Here is a 10,588-nt window from a genome sequence, read left to right as displayed (position 1 = left end):
CAGCAGGCACGCTCACCCAGGTACTAGGTATGTGTTGGTAAAACACTTCAACCTAGAAATGTAGCTGGTCCATGTTCAGCAGCTGTTTGTGAAACAGGCTCAGATATTTTTTATCCTATTATCCTGACACAGCTGGGTATCTGTAGTAGTGTCTTTAACCCTTTGCTTCAACTAGTTAGAGAAATGTAGCTTTTATGGATTGCATTTAAAGAGAGTGTTCATGTTGTCCCGAGTTCGGATGTTTGTTGGTTTGTTTTTTTTCAAAGGCACTGAACACGGAATTGGAAAGCAACTTACTTGCACTAGAGTAAAGCCCTCTAGTGGTTAAATGTGAGATGACCTCACCATGGAGGTTAATGTCTGGTAATAAACTAATCTTACAGCAAAATAGCATCCATATGTTCAGGTGTGCATAGTTGCGTACAGTGGAGTTTGCTTCAGATGGAGAATGAGTAAGTACTGCTGTCAAACTTTAGACTTATTAGGTTGAATCCCTTTAAAAATAAAAATGAACAGGTTGTTATGTAGGCAGCAGAACCTGTCAACCCTACTTTTTATAGATCTGTGCCTTCTGTTTTATGTTTCTCTTACTCCCTTCACACCAAGGCTTGTCCTCTTTCAGCATCCTTCATACCATGCCTGGCTAACTGACAGTAGCCTTGGCTAGGGCTAATTTAAAGCTCCATCTGTCTTGCCTGGGTAGTTAGTATGTGTCTTGATAGGATAGTGAGCAGAGCCTTTAAGATCTAAGCTGTCCCAGGTTTTCCTTCACTTGGGCATTGATTGGGTCTTCCTTCATTACTCAGCTCGTTTCACATAAAGCCTAAAGGAAGATGTGTCTTTTTCTTCAACACCTACAAATAAGAGGGGGCAGGACAGGTATTTTGAACGAGACTAGTTCACAGTACAATGATGTAAACACTTAAGACCAGCTAAAAACTATTTGTTCCATGAATCGATTTTTAACTAAAAAATTCCATGCAAAAACCATTTTATTCATGGGTGTGTTTATTACAGTTATTTTCAGGATTATCTGCTTTGTTGTGTTGCTGATGTAGATAAAGCCTCTGGTACAGAGGCAAGGCAAGAGTAAGGATCTTTGTGGAAGTCTGCTGGGTGTTAAAGCACTTTTATCAAAAGTGGATTGGTAAAAGAGCCCTTTTGAAGCAATTTTGAACTTGCTGGAAGTTCTTACTCTTCTGTTTTCTTCTGTATGTTTTTTCAAAATGTGAGAAGATTGGTTAAAAATTCCTTTTTGTTGCTTCCTGACAAATAGGGATCATTTTGGCAACATAGCTAAGTAGTTTAAGAGATTGACACTTCACAAAGTAATGTCAAAAATGCATTTTATTTTCAAAGAAAACTAGTTAGGATATAAACTTCACTTGCTTGGGAGATAAAGTGGTGTTCCTAAACAGACTTTATTCTATACATGTATTTAATTTTGTGGCATCTGGGTAGTACCTAAATACAAAACATGGAAGGAATCAAGCTCTAGCATCTGTTACTTCTGGCCCCCACTGTATTTTTGGATTACTAGTGTTATTCATTCTTTGAGCTTGCCACTTATCTCCCTGGGATTATGATTAAGCACAAGAGCAAACTAATTTATCCAAAAAGTGCTGATTCATACACTTGAGAAATAACTGAATTGTAAGTGGAAAGCTGGAACTGGGGTTCAGCTGTCTGTACTGGGAGCTTTCTATCTATTCAAGTTTCTATTGAGAAAGTTCCTGGGAGGTACTGGAATGGCTCTCATTATTAGCAGAAAAAACGTTCCCTTTTGTGTTCTTTAGAAAGGGGCTATTCCATTTCTTCTGAAAAATGCTTTGTTTCCAGAAATACAGAGATGAAGACTTGGGCCTGCTCTTTCTATCAGCTTTCATGTGCTGGAATCAAAGTCACTTTGCAATGCTGCAGAGGGCAGTAAAAGTGCATGTTTAATTACATGCACACAAAAGAGATCTCCAAGTTGCTTTACATTTGTTGTAAATGCCAGGAATCTAATTATACTTACTGATTCTGACCTTAGGAGCAACCCATAGTTCCAATAAAACCCCTTCAAGTCTGTCATCTTTCACTGTTCTTTCCATTTCCAGTTTCACTTGATCTTAAGCCCGTTATTACAGGGAATGGAAGATAATAGTAACTTAACAGCAGACAGAGAAAAAATGGACTTCAGGAGGGAAAAAGTCTTCCTGACAGATAGTTCTAGCCTGCTACCATTTAAAAACAGCACTGTGCAGTGGAAGTATCTGAAAATGCTCATTTAAATTGCTTTGTGAGGACACTTTTTTTTACTTTTGCAAAGAATAGAGAGAACTCATTTTTTTCCTGAGTGTTTGAGATTTCCCAGGGAAAATTAATTTCAGGATTTTATCCACAGTTAACTATTTTCAGAATATTCCTGAACATTGAATCATATTCCTTCACATCTGTTAGAATGTATTTGCCTCTTATATCTACTAAATCATCAGTGCTCTAAAAAACATTGCTATCTGAATGGAAATTTCATGTTGTAATTGGAGTGATGGATGTGAAATCAAAGCAGGGAATTAGCAGCAACTGACATGGCTGTGTTGGTAAAGTTACTGAATGTGGGGTACAGAGGAGAGAATGCTAGAAAAAATAGTCCAGAGAGTCCCACTAGGGACTGCTCATAGCCTGAGCAGCTGAACACTATATGCAAGGATGCAGCAAAACTAGAATTAATGCAAGTATAAGGAATAAAGTGACATTCTGGTGGTTCCCTGCACTAGAGTGCTTAACTGGAATGAAAAAAAGAAATTTTAAGCCAGCCAGGCTTATCTGGAAGCAGACTTACGCCTCACTGTGCTGCTAGAATTTCTGGAACAATGTACTCCAAAGATAAGCCGAGTAAGAAAATACATACTAGTGACTAACAGAGAACGGTCTGAAGATGCTTACAAGCATTTGATGCTAAGCCTAGCAAACTGCCAATTTACCAAAATAATAAATTGCAATATATTACAATTTATTTGACCATAAAAGTTCTTCCCCTCATTCTTACTGGACAAACATACTGGCAGGAACAACTTTTCTGCTGGACCAAGTATGGTGTGAAGTGCAAAGCATAGAGGTGAGACGTGACCCGATTCTTCATCTAGTTTAATGGAATTCTGAGCAGTCATTAGAACATGTATAAAGAAACATTCTGACTTGGGCAGTTTCTCCTCACAACACTAGATATAGATTCATTAATGGTTATGCTGATAATATTTTATATATATAATATTTTAAAAATCTACTGAAATGTTGGCATAAGTGCTTTCAGTATTTGTAGATAGCATTATTTCTCTGAATAATCATGGCATAGATAAAGTGAGACCTAATGCGGCTTTATCACTGGAAATGAAATAAAGGTTGGCTGAGTGGAATTACAGGTTTTGGAAATCATCATCTGGGCTGGTTGAAGTAGTTGTATTCAAGCAGCTGGTGAGCTCTTCAGAAGGTGTCTAGAACTGGGTAGAGACAAGCTTCCCATTATGTGAAAAAGGTCTGTATACCAAACTTTTTGATTAAAGAAGTGAAGCTGTCACTCGGGGGAGCTCTGTTTCAGATCCTTGCTATGCCTTCTGTGAAGGCAGTTAAACCAAAAACTCGCATCCCTTGAGGCTCTTACCTGTCCTGCAGCTGGGGGGACCAGGCTGTCCCTGTGGTCAGAGAACATTCCCAAATAATCTTCCTGTAAAAATGTCCCAAAGTCTATGTTTTTACATCACTGAATTAGCATAATCCATAATTAATTTAGATGTTCCCTCCAAAAAACTCCTAAGCAAATCTAACACTAGTTTTCAAACTGTAATTCTTAGAGGTGAGGTGGATTTGAGCAGCCTGGAGTAAAATACACTTTGTCTTCCAGTACCCATCTGTTTCACTACAAGTAAAATGTAGGCCCTTTGCTGGAATTCACCAGGAAGTTTTGGGTTTGTTTGGTTTTTTTACAATAGTGCAGTATTTTTAAAAGTTGTGAAAACTCAAATGTATGAGTCTGAGAACAGAGAGACCTGGAAATGGGACTTTTTTTCATTAAATAATGGTTTTTCTTGCTGTCATAGCCTATCTTGGTTTAGTTTTGATGCACTCATAAAGAAAAAATGAACTTTGTAAGGATGTATTTTACACATTTAAATGGTTATTGATGGGGGAAAGAAACAGGTCCTTGCAGGTCAAATAAGTATGTCTGCCAGTTAACAACAAAGTAGACCCCCTGTGTGAACTTTGTTGTAAATCAGCTAATAATATATTGACACTGAAAACAATATTTTGCTTTCCATCTTACTGCTGTGAGGTTTATTTTTCACCAGGATCAGGATGAAAAAAGGGATGATCCCTTTAAGAGCTTGATAGGTTGTCAGGAAATTCATATCTCACACACCAGGCAAAAAAAATATGCCAGCAACTGCTGGGAAAATGACAACTGCAGTGTCTGATCGCTTGTCAAATCAATGAGGCTTTTCTCTCCTTTTGGTGAGAATTTATTTGCAGGGGTTGGTGAGCTGAGAAAATAAGATTCCTGACCTAATGGTCACCCCCATTGGTATCTCATTGTGGAAAATACTCTCTGCTGCAGTCCATTCAAGTGATTGGCAATGACAGCTTGGATGGATATTGTCAGTTGACAGGGCTTTGCACTCTCTCTGCTTTAAAAATGATGCAAAAGATCCCTTCCCCAGCGTGCAGTGCCACAAGTTGAGTTTATGAATGAATGGATGAATGCTGCTTCTCTCCTGTCATCTGCAACAACAAAAAATATTCCAATCCTAGCCCTGAAATGATATGCTAAGTAAATTCACACACATGCATTTAACACTCCAATGGTGCCTGAGGGCAAGCGGAGCAAGTCCTCCCAAACACCCTGGCTGTCTTATTTTTTTGGTAGTCATTAGGAATTTCATGGAAAATGTAAAACTGCCCATTTGATATGGAAAATCTCCATGAAAAATGTGAAATTCCAGTGTTTCCAGCGAGGTTTTGCTGACAGCTCATGCATGGAGAATAGCCTGAAAGACATGCATGCAATTAAGGGATCCATATAGCCGAGCTGGAGAGAACAACACAGGCAGTGGGGGATGTGGCCTTTGCTAGGGCCAGCTGGTGTCTGCTCCTGGACTCTCTGAAGGCACCAGACCATTGAGAGAAGTGGGGCGAAAGGGGAAGAAAAGAAAACAGAAGCTTCAGAGAAAATGAACCAAGTCTATTGGAGAAAATCCTGAAGCTCCTAGGTAACACTTGCCCTCCCCACACCTCCCCCTGTCTAGATGCTGTTTGACGCGGTTCAGAGTGTGACACAAGTTCCTTGTTTTTGCAGACCTGATAGGAATGATGCAAATATCAAGTGTGCAGAAGTGGTAGGGAGCTTAGCCAGGGAGCCAGGTGCTGGGCTATCAAGATGAGAATGAATGGTCTGCGAGGGAGGGCATTCAAATTTTACTCTGTAATCACATCAGGCAGTCACACCATGGCTTATTAGAGGCACCAGTGGCTGAGGAGATACTTTTGCCCTGTCTTAGTGTTTTTTGCTGTCTTTCTGAGTGGTTTAGCCCCATTAGGAAAGGCCGAACTCTCATGTTTATTCTAGAAGAGTGATTTCTGTATGTCAGATTGAAAAACTTTCAGGTGTGTTATTGAATATGGAGGGTAAAACTGAAAAGAGAACTTCCAGACCTCACCTGTCTCCCCCTTTCCATTGCAACAACCCAGTGTGACGCTGCAGGGAGCTTATTCCTTACATGCGGTCATTTATCTGAGAAACTGCGGTCCAGGGACACCACCCTGGCCCTGTAGCACTCTTATATTTGTCACCTTAGCTAGTGATTTAACTAAGGTTAGAGGGAAAGGCTTGAATAGTTGGCGAGCTGAGGGCTGTGGGTTCGCAGAAGGGAACACCAAAGCAAAGAGGAATACCTTGCACGGTGTTTTGTTCTGAAAACATCTGCTGTAAAGTCACTCACTGCCATTGTTCCTATCTGATCGGGAAAGCATTTCTGTCCTGTTTGATAGGGCAGGTAGGTAGGTACTTACTTTGTGTAGGTGTAGGCACTCTGAAGCTACCAGTGATCTGGGCTCTTGGATGAGTTGTTCAGCGTAGCGCCCGTGCACAGACCTGGCACGATCTGAAGCAGTTTGACTGCATTATCCAGCTATAGTCCCACAATTCCCAATGCTGCTGGAGTGCCTTTAGGTGAAGTGTCTCTGGCCTGTGCTCCTTGCACTGCAGAGACCAGGATTAAGTGGTGCACCCATTGAGCACAATGTAAAGGAGTGTACAGGCACATAAAGGAAGTAGGAATGAACCAGGAAGGAGGTTGCCCAATGCCCAGGCATAATGCCCTGACTTAGTTTTTCTCATCTGGGGGCTATTGTGCACTTTTCTCACAAAGCAGACAGGGCTTTTTCTTACTTTTGTGTCCACGCTGGTTAGGAAATACCTTGTGTATGCAAAGTTTGGGAGAGAAGGTGGGAAAAAGATGGGCTCATGTTGTGTACGAAGATAGAACAGAGAGATCTGCCCTGCAGACAGGAGCCAGGACCTGAGGACAGGCTGGCCATGGAAAGGTGATTTCTGTGCTGCTTCTAAAGCATATTTAATAAAGGACAGTAAAACCCTGCAGCCTCTGAAATATCATAGCAAAGTAGTCTCAGATTGTTGCCCCCTCACAGCTGCACCATCAAAGGAATTACATTTAAATGTTTTGTTTGAGCTCTTCCCCCTTTTCCCCCCCTCCCAAATCCCTGGGCACTCACTCCCATGCACATGGAATATACAAGCCATGAAGCAAGAGTATAATATAAGGGTCCTGTTGCATGAGCTTTGCAATGGCAAATAAAGAAGGTAAGAAGCTTTTGCTGTGCTCCAGGTCACTTTGGTTGCCATCTGAACAAAACTGGTTACTTGTTGACTTAACCAACTTTTTCCAGCAAGGCTCGGGCACCCTGCGAAGCAGCACTGCTTTGTTTGTACAGGTCTGTTTGCTTTTTCAGGCTGCCTGCAGCCCAGGGAAAGTGGAAGCAAAGGGGACCCCATGTTAGATAGACCCTGTTGGCTAAGACTACACTGCAGCATATATCCTGGTTCTGTTGTTTGTGGAGTCATTTGCTTCCACCTCTTCTGGTTTATAGCTCCATTGCTGTTGGTGTCCTTTTCAAGAGGGTATCTTGCGTGGCGTGAGAATGGCAACCAGTGATCAGAGAACAGAGTGCAGAAGGTGAGAGCACTTTGCAACTTTAGGACAGAAATTACAGGACCTACCAGGTATTTCTAGTAACGTAAAAGAGAATAACGAGCAACATGTGACAACTATTCAGGGAGAACATGCTGCTTGCTGGAGAGGTCTTTGGGGAAGAAAGTAAATCCAGACTTACAGCCCCTTTTCCTTTGCACAGCAGTATCTCAATTAATATGCTTGCCCTGTCTTGCTGCTAGTTTGCAAGTGATATCATGTGGCACATCTTCTAGGTTAGCATATTGCCTTTATTGATGTCAGATCCCTCACATTTTGGAAGGTGGTAATTTTTTTGATTGCCAGGGATATGTAGGACTGTGGTTAACTCTAGAATTGGCTCAAATTGCAGGTATTGTCAAGCATTTGAGTGCATTCCTGTATAAACCCTGTGGAGTAAGGTGGTGGCTTATATGTGAGTCAGCTGGGCCATCATCAGGGTTTGGCTGTGGATTAGTGCAGCTCATCAGCTGAGTGTTTTATGTTGATAAACAACTCAGAGCTATTTTGGCTTTTTTTCTCACTTTGTCTGCAGAAGACACACCACCTTCAAAAGGCAAAATTCACTGTGCTTAAAGAAAACAGCTCTGTGTTTCTGCAATATTAATGTTGCCTAAATACCTGATTTCTCCTGTTCCATGGGGAAAAGGCAGAGTTGTCCCAACCAGGGCCAAATCATGAGAACAGGTGTCCTTCCCCTCGTCACGTGTACGAGTATATGGCTGGAATAGACTAGTCTGGAGTGAAGTTTCTTTCACTCTGTAGGCAAAAATAATTATTCATAGGATAAGTCCCTTATATTATGGGGCAGAGGCTAGATTCTTCTATAAAAAAGGCAGGTTTGCTATTGCTGCAATAGCAACAGCCACAAATAGATCTATCCAGAAGCAGCTGCAGCAGCTAAGCCCTCTTCCCTTGATTAGTGGGCAGAGGGTGGGTGAAATGATAAGGAGTGCATGGCAAATTGAAAAGAAAAATGATGCATTGTTCTACAATTCAGAGGCTTCACTTCCTGTGTATGTGCCCTTCGTGCTGTTGTCTTTTAGGGGTAAAATATTCTCTTAAAATGCTGGTGGTCACTCAACCATGGGGAATGTACTTGAATCTTAAGATTTATGATCACAGACCTGTTATCTGCAGTGATGATTATTCTAGCAGTCCTCTGGGATCAACCTAAAATTTTTTTGACAATAAAATTATTTGTCAGAAATTACAGCAAGAAGATTATTTGTCCTGAATTTGAAACAGACATAGTTATTTGCAGCTGCTCTGGCTGTTCCCCCCCATCTTTCCCATGCTGTCCAACAAGATCAGATACAGGTTCTTGTTTCTTCTGTGAGCATGTGTAGGCTGTCTGGAAGAAACTATATGCTCACTTATTTTCTTTATTTAACAGCTGTGAGTATGCAATAACTGCACCATATGTTAAATACAACTGAAATATGTTTTATCTTATGTGTAGAAGGATTTAATCTCTTGGGGTGGGTATCCTTAATGGAGCAGACATCAAATACTGAGAATTCTCTTTTGTGTAGAAATCAGAAGTATCTCTTCAGCATCAAAAAGCTTAGCACTGCCTGACTTCTACTCTCTTTAACCAAACAAAAGACAAGCCCAGTGACAACTATGCTACCCATTTCAGTGTCATTTCTTAAAGCCTCTGTCAACTTTTTGCAACACTTTCTGAGCTAAGAGAAACTGGCCGTCAGACCAACTGAGTATGAAAAATCAGGATGTTTCCCTGGCAATAGGAGGATCACTTCTATACTTTTAAAAACAATGTCATTAAGATTCCTTGCCTAAGCTCCCTCTCCCTTCATCTATGCCTAGACCTCATGCTAGAGCATGTACTAGAGCTATACCTTCAGTACTTGTACAAATTTGACCAGGTAGTTAGTTCAATAGACTTAGAGGACTGAAATCTACTCATATCTAAATGCATTACAGGTAACTTGTCTGATATAAAAGCTGCTGCAGTAAATGGAAACCTCCCCCTGACTTCAGATGGTGCCCTGATGAGGTGTTTGAGAAGGCCACAAACTCCACCTGTGATAGAGAAGTAATTTGAGTGGTATTATATCAGGTTTTCTGCCTCTGAGTTCTCATTCTAGGTTACAGTGGTGTGTTAACTGTGCTGGGCTTCTTTTCTTGTGGACTTGCTGAATATAGTTTCTGAACATGGAGGCCTTCACCAGGCTCCTGGCTGGCCCATCTGAGTGGTCAGACTTGAATAGTTGCATCTACAATTATAATTTGATTGTCTTCAGCATCATCCATGAACAGCTAGGGGGAAAATGAAGGGTGTCTGTGAGGGAATGAGGGATCTCACAGCAATTACCAAAAGACTTTTGGAAGGCTCTGCGAGATCTGTGTGAACTTGTTCCTCCATCCTTTGCAGTTGTATTGTCAAAGAAATGCAGCAGAGCAGACTCATTTTTTGTTCCTGTTGCACAACTGCTGAGGACTGTGTTGTGCTGAAGGCCACAGCCACTTGCTAATTGCTTACATAAGTCACAACCCAACACAATTTAAAATCTGTGAGTTGCTCTTGCATTCTTTACTGATCCTTCAAATCTGGCTATAATTTATAACCACATCTGGTTTGTGGAGTGGAAGAGGTGAGTCAAATTCAACAGGTGAAACAAGGTCTAAGTAATGCCCAACATAATTTAAGGCTGAAAGAGACCTCAAGATGATGTCCTTGCCCAAGGTAGGATCAGCTTCACCCATCTCATTGCCAGACCTCTTCCTAATCCCAGATGCATCATGAGGTTCTGAAACCTCTGCAGGGAATCATTTCCAGTGCTTCAGTATCTTAACTATTAAGAAAACTTTTCCTAAAAAGGCCCTTCGTTGATGTGGTATTTTAAACCAATTACTTCTCCTTCAGTCCACCATGGGTGTGGAACATTGGAAACCACTGTGGTACCTTATAATCTGGGAGTTGTACTGAGATCACCAACCCATCTAACAGAGGCACCAGACAGACAACTTTGCATGTTAAGTCTGTAACCAATTTATTCACCTACTTCTGGTGCTTTGCTCCTTGGAATCTCTATGCAGTAAATATTATCCAAAGAAGTGATTTTCTTTTTTTCCTGCCAGGGCTTCAGTTCTTGCAAGTGTAGCAGTTCAGGTGTATTAAGGTTGTCCATGCTGCTATCATTTAATGTCCATTTGTGATGCTCCAGCCTCTCCCTGATGCATCTCATCTCTTTTATGGGACAGCTTCCCTCATCCTGACCAAAGGAGAAAGTGTTAAATGGTAGTCAACCCAGCCCTGTGCCTGGAGAAATCACATGTGGCCTCACTTCTCCAGCTTGTGTGAGAAATTTTCAAGCCTA

This window comes from Chaetura pelagica, unplaced genomic scaffold (assembly GCF_000747805.2).
Source record: "Chaetura pelagica isolate M959 unplaced genomic scaffold, ChaPel_1.0 scaffold116, whole genome shotgun sequence".
Taxonomy (NCBI): domain Eukaryota; kingdom Metazoa; phylum Chordata; class Aves; order Apodiformes; family Apodidae; genus Chaetura; species Chaetura pelagica.
Note: the sequence above shows the minus strand (reverse complement) of the source record.